The 12,154-nt window shown below is 46.7% G+C and overlaps 1 protein-coding gene across 1 annotated transcript in view; it reads right to left on the bottom strand.

Annotated features, from left to right (window-relative positions):
* The window catches only part of LOC142579697 (uncharacterized), a 113,840-nt gene extending 105,817 nt beyond the window's left edge, over positions 1-8,023 (bottom strand). Inside the window, exon 1 of the mRNA XM_075690171.1 lies at positions 7,717-8,023. The gene's annotated coding sequence lies outside the window, so the exon portion shown is untranslated. The remainder of the gene's footprint in view (positions 1-7,716) is intronic.
* Positions 8,024-12,154: the final 4,131 nt, after the last annotated feature.

Here is a 12,154-nt window from a genome sequence, read left to right as displayed (position 1 = left end):
CAGTTCGTAGTTCCCTGTTCGTGGAACACTACAACAGGATATCATATGTTACGATGTAGAGCATTCCAGGGAAAACACGGGGAATGCGGGAAATGGAAATTCAAGACGATGAGCAATACGTGAACAAGGTGAATGCAGGAGCCAACGTTTCGACAAGTGGACTTGTCTTCTTCAAGGCCTTGAAGAAGACAAATCCACTTTAACGTTGGCTCCTGCATTCACCTTGTTCGCCTTTTGCTCATCATGTAGAGCATTGTCACACAAATTCAAGCCACAGCTTTCAAAGAACTAACAAAATGAATGAATGTGGAATTACTTTGTATGCCACAAGCGTTTATGATGTTCTCATTATCACTGCATTCACCGTGCCGCTATACAAATTAGGCGTACGGCGGGCCAGTTTAGCACCATTACTCGTGGAAACTCAGCGAACTAACAAAACCTTTTCTTTCGTAAGTGCTTCTCGCCGTCGACTGGCCGGTTCTGCTAATAATGCGTTCGACATTATGATTGCCTGACAGATGCTCTTTCAAACAATTCTACCTCTTTCTCTATCCCTCTCTCTCTCTACCGCAATTACTCTTTTTGTGTGTGTGAATACGGACCCAGTTTTGTATGCTATGCAAGCATAACCTTTATTGGGGGACCATGCCCGCTAGTATCCGTGGCATCCAGAAATAAGCCAGTTAAGAAGTGAAAGATGTCGATGCCTTCCACAAAGCTGGGGACAAAGTACGCAAGCGAAACGAAGGGTGTAATCGGATCAAGACCGTCTCGCGCAAGATGCGCACGCTGCAATTGATGTGTGTGGTTACTAATAGCTTATTTTAGTTATTTATTTATTTCACGTACTGCATTCCTGCAAGGGCTATAGCAGGATTGCGTGCAATAGAAGATTGGCGGAGAGAGACCATCAACACAAATGTAAATACACGAGATAACGGAACACGGCGTGGTAGAATCGCCTGCAGAAATAATCGTTTATGGTAAGAGAACGCACATTAGCAGGTAACAAATACCAAAGGTCAATTGTTCTATGATAAAAGGTACATCTAAATGTATTTATGCGTGAGAAGAAAGGCTGCAGATGAAGCGCGTGGCAACTTCTGGTAGTTCAGTATATTTTCTAAATTAGTTGCATTCTTTCTTTTTTTTCGCCGACAAGGATCACACATCGGCGTTGTCCGCATGACATCTGTGCGTTTGACATCTGATCATGAGCATCAATCTGAACTGGGCAAGTATTGATGAAAAGCTCTTACGCTGTGGAATTGTTCGTAAGAGCGAATTCCAGGCAATCCTGATGCCGGACATATTATTAGCAAAAGCATCCGGCCAAAGGCAGAGAGCCCAAATTCGCAAAGCCTTTCGTTCGTAAGTTCTGGAATTCGCTCTTACGAGCAATTCTACAGCGTAGGAGCTTTCGTTCGCGCTCCTTCCTATTGGGTGGCCGCCTTCGCTAATAATACGTCCAGCATCAGAATTGGCTCAAAGTTGTTCTTAAGAACAATTCTATAGCGAGTGACCTTTTTGTATATACGGGCAGGACGACGACAATGACGGGATGGGATAACGACAATGAGATGTCGATTTTTAAACTATGACGATGGTAAAATGACTACAACGCGGCGACGACGACATTATGACAGTGATGTGACGATGACTGTAAGACGAAGATGGCGTGACGACGACGATATGCCTACAACCGGATGGAAGAAGCTGGAATGACGACAATGGCATGATCCCGACAGTATGACAACAGAAAATACATGATAGCGTCAGTCTGACGACGACGCAACAACGAAGATGGTAATCACGATTGAATGACGCCGTCATGATCACGGCAGAATGACGAATAGTGAAGGACATCGACGGATAGACGAAGGTGGTATAAGGAGAACGGCAGGGCGACAATGGGATTACGTTCCTGAAGGAAAGACGATGGCAGCGTCACGACGATGGTACGACAAGTGTACGAAGACGACTGTGTGGCGACGATGGCTCACGGCGACTGGTTAACAAGAGTTGAATATCAAAGTTACAACGATGACGACGGAAGGACCGCGACGGCATCCCAATGTATGACAAAGAATGCATGACGACGACTGTATGACAATGGTAGTATGACAACGGCATAAGGACAATGGGATGACAACGAGCGTATGATGACAAGGGCGTGAATATGTGTTTATCAGGAAACCTGCCTGACGACGACGGCATGACCAGATTTGGATAACGAAGCGGCAGTGACGACGAAGGCGTGACGAAGACGGCATGACGATGGCGGTCTGACAACGGATGCTTGATAGCGACTGCCTGACGATGCCGGCATGACAAAGGTGGCATAATCATGGTTGAATGATGACAGTACGTGTAATTACAATACAATGACGAATAAGATTGACGTTGTAGGAAGGACGAAGGCGGTGTGACCATGATGACATGTCGTTACTGAAGTGTTGAAAATGATAAAACGACGACATGACGACGACTGCGTGACGACGATAGCGTAATAACGACGGCACGACAGAGTCGGAAGTCAAAGCTAGAACAACGACGATGGAACGTGCACGACTTTATCACGAACACATACCTAGTGGTCCAAGCTAATGGACAACTTAGACCACTGAGTCGGAGTAGAAGTTGTGACGACGTCAGCATGACGAGAATCGACAATTCACGAGATGATGACGATTGAATGGCCATGATGACATCACGACGGTGGTCCGACAACGAATGCATGATGATGACGACGTGACTACGACGGCATGACGAGAGTCAGATGACAGAACATAAATGACGATGATACAACGTCGACGGCGGTGTCATGACCACGAGCCCATACTTAGTGGCCCAAGCTATTAGATAACTCGACCACTGACTGAGCGATGAATGTTTGTGTGTTTAACAGTGCAAACTGTGAACTTCTGCTTTCCTTCTCCTTTTTCAATCCCCTTTCCCCATTCCCCAGTGCAGGGTAGACTACCAGGCTCAGCCTGATTAACGCCCTTGCCTTTTCCTTATGACTTCTCTCTCCCTCGGCCACTAGGTCGGAGTGGGAGGCGTGACGACAACGGCATGACGAGAGTAAAATCCCGAAGCTGGAATGACGACGATGGAACGGCCACAATGGTATCACGACCAGGAGCACAAACTTAGTGGCCCAAGTAAATAGACAACTTGGCCCACTGGGCCAGGGTAAGAAGCCAGATAGATAGATATGTAGGCTTAGAGCGGCCGAAGTAGGCAAATAATACTATTCGCATTTTTTAAAGAAACACCCTGTATATAGCAGCTCATGTGCGCTGACTTTTCATTGTTACTCCTTCGCGATGGTGCTTGATTCACGTGCGTTCGCGTTACCTTTATGCATAAGTGGTGGGATCGCATTGTACTCGTCGATTGACTCCATATACGGGATGCACTCGGCAATAGCTCTGCGTATTCGTCTGTTTAGTCATCCAATATTGTAAAATGGCTCAAAGTTTAACAGCGCGGCCACGCATTTATAACGCTGCACATAGGCTTGTCGGCTGTGCCACTGGGCGTTGTGTTCTTCGATAGGCTGGAGCGTCGTTGTCATTGATCAAGAAACAAGGCTTCATTAATATTAATACGTTATTCTAAAATATTCTATCAAATCGATTCAGAGTCTTTCAAATCGATTCCGATACATGCATTTGCGCATTTCAACGGCTGTTACACTAACGTTTTTTCAGTGCAGCCTCTGTAAAGAACATGAAAAATCTGCGCCCGAAGTTTCTAAAAGCCTCCTTTCCAACTTGAATCGATTAACTATTTCTTAACATGTTCTATTTTTTAAGTATCGAACACAACATTGACTACCTGTAGACGTTTGTCGTAATGGACAGCTGTGTCCTTTACGATTTTTTTTTCTTCTTGTCACGCGACCAGTGGCATACCCGGATATAGATCGCGATAGTTATTATGCAAGTCGGAGCACTAACGACTGTTGCAGTAACAGGCAAAATAAGAATTGCCCACCCATCGCCTTTTAACAGTGCAGTGAACGGCTTTCAGAGCATTTCGTGCGAATAAACACAATGAATGAAAGAAAACCTGGCTGACGTGCTTTCGATCACTGTCCCATGGACAGAGCACGCGTTCGCTCAAGACTGGAAGGCTTTCTTTGGGTCGAAGCCCGTTGCACTTAGCTTTTGTAACTTGTTGGCCGAACAGGAGTTTGTTCCAGTGTATTCTCGTACAGGGTTTGCATTAGTTGCGTTAGCCATGCAGATAGATGCTCAAGGTTTACACTTTAGGTCTCTTTCATGCCATTGAGACTCGGAGACGACGTAATGTACAGTGAATCCGGGCTGGACAAAACGACATTTAGCCCTTATTCGTTTGCGTATAATGAACGATGTTGTCTAACGCTCTCTTTTACTGGTTCGGCAGCTATCACCAATTTTAAGAACAGCTCTATTCCCGTTTTATTTAGTTGCAGCGATGATTGGTGGTCTTCAGCCTAACCGGCAGCTGGCGAAGGGTGAAGCTCGGTGCAACGAACGCATTCCCTCGATCATTCGCTTTCCACAAAATTTGACAAGTTTTATGCTGAAAGCAATATGCGGAGTGTCGCGACGTACTTTTTCTGTTATATGTTTTTCTTTATCTGTATGGTTGTACGGGACATGTTGGCACGTTTGTAAGCATCGCCCGTACCCTTCGTCGCATGACAGATAACAAATAATAGTGTGATAAGAACCGATAATCATTCAGCAGAGTCAAACAATATGAAAAGTTTGGCACACATGGTTCAGGAATCCACAAAAGAAAATACAAGAACGTGAAAGAACATGTACGAACGTGCACTGTCTTGTAAACAAATAAAAGTACTGAAAAAGTGTAAGAAACAGGCAGAGAAAGAATTTTGCAGTTTTGCACACGAGTGGACTAAATAATTCAACTGTGTGTACTTAACATGCGTGCCAACTCTCCTGATTTCTCCGGGAGACTCGAATTTCCATCAATCCTACCGATTGTACGGTGATTATCATAAATCTCTCAAAAACTATTCCAACTGCCTCGCCAACTTTATATATATATATATATATATATATATATATATATATATATATATATATATAGATATAGGCACTTGTATACATATATATGTTGAGGACGCACGTACGAAAAGAAGACGAAGCATCATTTTTTACAGCCAAGCTGTATATCGCTAACCCATTTCCGTCCGTCTGTCGCCTGTACGTCGAAAACTCCTCCGGCGCAACCCCATGCGCATGCGCAAAAAAAAAAAGAAAAAGAAGGGCGCGCGGTTGGCGGCGCCAGTAGTGACGTCATTCTCTCCAGCTCCAAAATGGGTAGGCCACGCGTCATACGTACTCTTGAGGAACAGGCAGCTTTCGATCAGCAACGCCGCGAGCAGAACCTGGAACGAGCTCCTCTATCCCGTGCCGATGCTGAAGCCCGGGCACAAGAACAGGCTCGTGCAGTCGAGCGCAAGCAGCAACTGCATACCGAGGAACCGGCAGCCTACCGAGCCTTGGTTTAATGAACCATCGGGATTAACCCAGTGATAAACACCGGAGCCACACGTTTCAGCTTCGCTGGTTAACCATCTGTGCGGAGTGCTACGGCGGTGATAATTTTTTTTTTTCGTACGTGTGTCCTCAACCTAGAAGTGCCTGTTCAACTACCGGATCCCGGCAGACTCTCACTTTATATTAAAACGAAGCGTAATGAAGCAAGCATCGTAACTGTCGTAACCTAAGTATCTAGCCGAAGTATCTAGCCGATTTAAATCGAAGCCATTTATGTGCAGGTAGTGTAGGGTTACCTCAGTGGGCTTCAGGCGGAGATATGCGTTGAGGAGTGCGCGTCAGGCAAAGGTCTAATATGCGTTGCAGAATGGGCGGTACGCGTAGATACGCTTTGTCACATTACAAGACTGTAATGCAGTGAAGCATATTAGTAGTCGAAAGGGGCCACCGTTACGATACGTAGTATGCGTTCCTGGTATGCACGCACGCACGCGCAGTCTCCGCACACAGTATGAGCGACGACAGGTCTAATAACTGTACTGGCAGCCATTCAAAGCTGTTGCTAACGTTGTCCTGGTGATTTGAACCTTTCTTTCGCCCACCTAGCTCGTTGGATAAACACGTATGAGAGACCGCAACGGGGCTACAATACGCGTGCCTTAAGTACACGTGTGGACTCTTCGGTCACAGTACGAGCACGGGGAGACCTAATAACTGCACTGGCAGTCATCCAGAGCTGTTTCAGACGTTGCTATGGTCAACGAAAATTGGAGCAACTTTTTTTTTTTCATTGTTGTCGTAATCCGTTCCGTCCCATCCCCTGCGTCCCCCGTCCCCCCTATGGTTCTTTTTTTTTTTTAGCTTTGCAGGTAGGCATGCATACATATAATTACATGTCACGCCACATAACTACATATGTTCTGTGCGTGTGCCTTCAAATGTAGTATTTACTTCGGAAACACTCTTACTTGGCAATGTCAGTCCCCGCTTGTGCAGCCTTACCTCAACACGCACACACACGCATGCATGTTAGCACGCACTTTGCGAATGCCCACCAAGCTGCATACTCAAGCGATTGGCCAAGTTAGCTTCGTTAAGCCGTCTGACTGTTATGGTCATGCACGGTTATAAAAAAACAAAACTCGTGTCTAACTTTGGAAGTCTGTAAATTATGTTATTCGTTTCTCTTGAAAACACAGGAAGAAAAACAATGCCTGGCACTGTCGATGATACAGTCCTCTACTATACCGTGTAGTACCCCCAACCCTTTACCGACGAACCTCTATAATTTGGCTCCTTGTCCATTCCCCCGTAGTATGCGAACGCAATTATACGTCTGAAGAAAAAGCAGGCAAGCAAAAACAAGATTGGGGAGTTTGATGTGCGAGAATACTTGCTGCTGTTGCAGTGAATGAATTCACAGCCGAAATTGATCAGTGAAGTCAACTGTCTCTTTTCTTATATGTTAAATATATTCTGCTTTTGACGATTATGACGGAAGGAAGTGTAGCCACGCATCTTACGTGTTGTAAGGGAACAGATGTCGAGAACACAAACACGCAAAAAAATAATAATAATAATCAGCGATGCAATTTCGTTGTCGTTACGCGTACTAACTGTCAGCTTATGCTTAAAGCTCGAGGCCGCATAAGTTCAACATTGCTCATTCATTTTTCTTGCTGGGAGCTTGCAATCTCCGCGTCACCCTGGAAACTTGTAGCAGATCGGCACTCCGTTACACGAAGAAAGCGGAAAGCATTTTCTCCACTGCAGGCCTGTCATTGCTAGTACTTTAGAAGCGAAATTTTTTAGCCATTGGAACCCTTCTCGCCGCTATGTACATCTCAGTCGAAACCGGGATGGTGTAACGATTCTATCATTCTATCCGAATTCTTTTTTTTTTTCCATTTCCCTCTTCGTTACTGGCCCGACCGGCTCTCCGCTCATACGGTGAGCGCTATAATGCCAGGATCAGCCGGTCGCAAGCACTGAATGCTAAGAAAAGGTACAATCGTTCAAAAGGAATCATTTCATTACACGGAGCCATGTCAAGCCCCTGCTTCTATTCCCGCTAGGAAAACGCAGAAAGGGCTGAGCGTAAGAAAACCATCGTGAGATCCGTATGCAACAAAACCGCGCCGTGTACTCTTCTATTATATATATACACGTGGCCATGTTTGTTGGGACTCACCTTAGCGTGCTCGACAGTGCATCCAGTAGTCGCGGCGACGCGTCCGAAGCGTCCCGCATCTTCAGTGACTGAGCGTTACTGCATCCGCTGTTCGTGAACATCCACAGAACGCCTCCCTTTCGCGAGCATCGGTGAATCACGAAGCGTTGAAGTCGCCGCTGCCAGCACGACGCGCGTTAGTCGCGGTTTCCGCCAAATCCGACACGTCCGCTCTAGTGACATCACTGCACAGTGGATTCCAGAAAGTTCTTGATCGTGCGCCGCACCGATCCGATTCGCTCTAGATGTGCTCCCTCCGGTTGTTAGTTCTGACGTCCTCTTTCATCCCGGCTTGTGGAAGATCCGCGAGTTACAATTAAGCGGCGGCCTCCTTTCAGGAACGGGCCATCGACGCAACTCTCCCCGCAGCGTTACAGCGGAGTCATGTTTTGACGTGACTATACGCCACTACACTTGGAACTTCTCGGTAGGCCCGTCGAAGAACATCGACCGGTATGCGTTCGGAGTTATCGTAGGAAGGCGAAAACAAACAGACGCTTTTCGCGACTTGATTAACTGCGCGTATGCTACGTGCATGACTCCGCACAATGCGGCTTGGACGCAAAGCTGTGAGATCTGCACTGATGATGTTGTCCTCCGCGGGAGTGGCTCGTCATTAACGCTCGCCTCGAGCGTGTTGCGGTGCGTCCATCAACGCCGTACGTGCCGAGATGTCCAGGTGAAAGAAAAACTTCGGGGAGGGGCTCGTCCCTCTTGTCGATAGGCAACGCCGCCACCGCCGCCGCTACCCGCAAGAACAGCGGACGAGAAAAGGAATACAGAAATAAAAGGAAGGGGGGCGGGGGTAGGCAGGGGAAACGGGGAAACGCAATGAAATAAAGACGAAAGCGCCGGGGAAACCGGATCGCGCAGCGAACGACAGCGAGGGAGAAAGAAAAAAAAAAGTTGCGATCGAGGGAAGCATGTCGGGAGCGAAGGAAAATACAAAGAGAAGCAAAACGAAAGGGATAATAAGGGGTGAATGAGGGGAGAGAAAGGGAAACGCGAAGGGAAGCGAAGGGAAGAGTGCGCCTATATATGTTGTTCGTGGTTTCCACGACGACCAACCCGACCCGCTATTCCTCCTCTTGCCTACTATCGCTGCACCCTTCTCCCACTTTCTGCCCTCGTTCTTTTTCTTCTTTTATCTCTCGCGCGGTTTCCCTCTATCTCTCCTTGGTCATCCCTGCGCGTTCGTGTTGTGTTTGCTCCCGCGTTTCTTTGTCCTTTGCGTATGCAGGTGCAGCGCAGTTCGTACGGCACGCGCTCCGCTAATGAATCGAGCTGCTCGTCGTATGGTCGCGTGATACGCCCCTGGGGAGCGGTAGCGTTTCGCACCACGGAGCATCCTCGTTGACGCGACACCGTCCCACGGAGTCATGCGTGTAGGCACGCCGAAAGAAACATATTCTGAGAACAACGGGAAATGGAGAAGCGCGCGATCTAAAGTGCAAACTAGGCTTAATTCGGCTGTCGTGTCAGCGATAACGAGCATTGTAGAGTCGCGCGGCGTCTCTGCGTCTCGTTTCGTAATCTGCGTGACCGCGCGGTTTCGTGTCTTTCCGTGCAGCTAGGCGAAATCACGGAGGCATGCTTCCCGTTAGATTAATTATTCAAATATTGCCTAATGGTTCTGCGAAACCGACTCCTCAATCATCTTTCATATATATATATATATATATATATATATATATATATATATATGTGTGTGTGATTTAGCGCCAGCTGCATGCTAATGCTTATACCGTTACAGTTCTGCATCTCCCAAATAATTATTCGAACTCTCATTAAATTACGCTTCGAAACATCGTTCCGGCTTCAACAAGATCGGTGAGCTCAGTTTCGTATAAGACCTCTCAAGCCATTTGGTCGTTTGTTAGCCAAGGGAATGTAAAATGAGATTCATACATTACGCAAATGCTGGCAGAAATTAGCACATCCGGCACTTTCAGAAAGTAAGTCAATTAAACTTCGATGTAGCGATAAAACTGTAGCATTAAAAATATTATTTCTTTTAAGAGTACATTTAGCCTCCACGAGCGATCAAGCCGACAAACTAAAGTAAACAGAGTAGTATGTGTTAATAATAGCCGAATGCGCGTTGCAACAATTATCGAGAAAGGTCAAAATGAAGCCTTCCTGCGCAGCTCACCCGGGCGCGCAATTCACTAAGCTGCGCTGTTTATACGCAATTTCTGAGCCAAAAACTTCTTACGCTGGGATAAGAGTGCAACCGAAGTGGCAGCGCATTTAGCTTACGGCACCATATGAGAGCGAGGAAGAAGCAAAGCTCGAATTAAACGACAAGAAATTAAAGAAGTGCGGTCAACTGATAGCTTGATCGCACATGATGCCTCTCTAGTGGAGGCTATACTCTTACGGCAAATATCTGCGCACCCCTATTCGACGGCTTCCTTTTCCGCGGGCGTCTGCCACAACGCAAACAAGCGCTGTCTCGCTCGCCCGTTTACCGCACCACCGTCGAAACAATCGCAGTGGAATTTTCACGCATTCTTTCCATATTTCTGACTTATGGGCACATGGTGACGTATTTGGCGCACAAAGAGAGGCTCAGGCGGAGCGATTGCCGGCCACGTCTGCCAGGCAATATATATATACAGGGTGTTTCAGCGAACCCTTTCAACATTTTTAAATGTTGCCTGTGGCAGATAGCACCAATATAGTTCATGAGATAAACTCCTCGAAGGGGCGGACAATACTTGCACAACCACTTGAGGTGCAAAATCGACTAATTAATAAAAAATCGCAAGTAAGTTGTAACTAACTGCATTATGGCCCATATTGCAATTTACCTATTCTAGCCGTGAAGTTCGCACGGTGTATCCACTTGGAACGAATTTTCAAGATGACACCAGTTCCGAGATATAAATTCCCGAACTTTGCGGAGCAATGCATTGCCGTTCCAGTTGCTTGTGTGTACTCTGAAGAAGGCTGGTCCACCAGCCCAGAACATTGAGTAAATACGTCTTCCAAAAGGTTCGTCGTCTCTTTCCTGCATATATATATTTTACCCCGCCTACAGCAACGTCACCCGCACCACCACCACCATATGACAAAGCGATTGAATGTCTTTATTTCGATACTAATTACGAAAATGAAAAAAATCTCTATAATGTATTGTTCATATGGCCGCAAGGCAAGGATCCCAACACTCGTACATTCATCGGTACGGTATGTGATCGCGCTGCACACAGTTGCAGCTGCGGTTCTAATGCCGCCCATAGATTCAATACCAGCTCAATGTGCTGCCGGTACCGTCTATAATGCGCTGGTCGACGATGTCATTGACCGCCAGCCAACGACGAAACGCGCTCTCCCTTAGCATGAGATCCCTGTCAAGGACAAAGGGAGGTATCAAAGCAGCCCTAAAAATGAAATGCAGAGAGAAGCCACGGCTACCGACACTCGCACATTATGACAGAAAACTTCACTGCGTAACATCCACACCTGCAGGTTTTGCTGCCTACGACACTTTGACATCGTAACAGTGTTGATCGCTTCTCCTAGGCAGTCATTAAACATATAGTACGACGCGAAGGTTGGGGCGGTGGTATCCAGGCGGCGCCCGACGCCGTTCTGCAAACATGCGAATGTGGCCTCGCAGTACGAAGCGAACTGCGGCCCAAGAGCAGAAGTCCGTTAAAATTCCTGACGAGTTTCGGATGTTGTAATGCATCATCGGCGCATTTTGATGTTCCCTGTAGGACGAAGGCCTCCCCCAGCGATCTCTAATTACTCCTGACCTGCGCTAGCCGATTCCAAGTTATGGCTGCAAATTTCCTTCTTTCGATGCCCCGCCTAATTTTCTGCCGTCGTGCGTAATCTCCTTCGTGGTTTAACTGCTTACCGGAGCTTTGGACAGCAGATGATGATGAATCATTTTCATGTTTTTGAAGCGGGACGAGGGCAAATAGTCACCTTGCCAGCCTGAGCTAATCAGCTAATGTATACATGCTTAGCAGTCTGGTATTTTGCCTACATCTCCTTATGCTTTTTTCGCCTTGGTTAAAACTTCTATATCTGCCTTGCACAGTTGTCTATTCCTGTAACGGATCCGGTCTCATCAGACTTTCTTTGCTTTGTTTTTCCCATCAGTACTCTGAACTTATCTTGCTTTCTCTACTGCTGACTGGTTAATGCTTCCATCCGCTTTAAATCACAGCGCTTCTGGAAGGTGGACGTTTCCTACGAGCGTCGCTGGGTGAATGCCTTCGCATTACATTAGGATGTGCTGAGTTGTCGTCGGATTTTCACTGCAGCACACATGCCATGCCCCGTTGAGAGTATTTGCTCCGAGGTGTTTTTGTCCTTAGGCAACCAGCTCGGACTTCAAATACGAAGGCACCGCCCTTTGTGTTATCCTTTATAATTTGCTTAT

This window comes from Dermacentor variabilis, chromosome 4 (genome assembly GCF_050947875.1).
Source record: "Dermacentor variabilis isolate Ectoservices chromosome 4, ASM5094787v1, whole genome shotgun sequence".
Taxonomy (NCBI): domain Eukaryota; kingdom Metazoa; phylum Arthropoda; class Arachnida; order Ixodida; family Ixodidae; genus Dermacentor; species Dermacentor variabilis.
The sequence above is the reverse complement of the archived record's forward strand: the minus strand, read 5'-3'. Positions and strand labels throughout refer to the sequence as shown.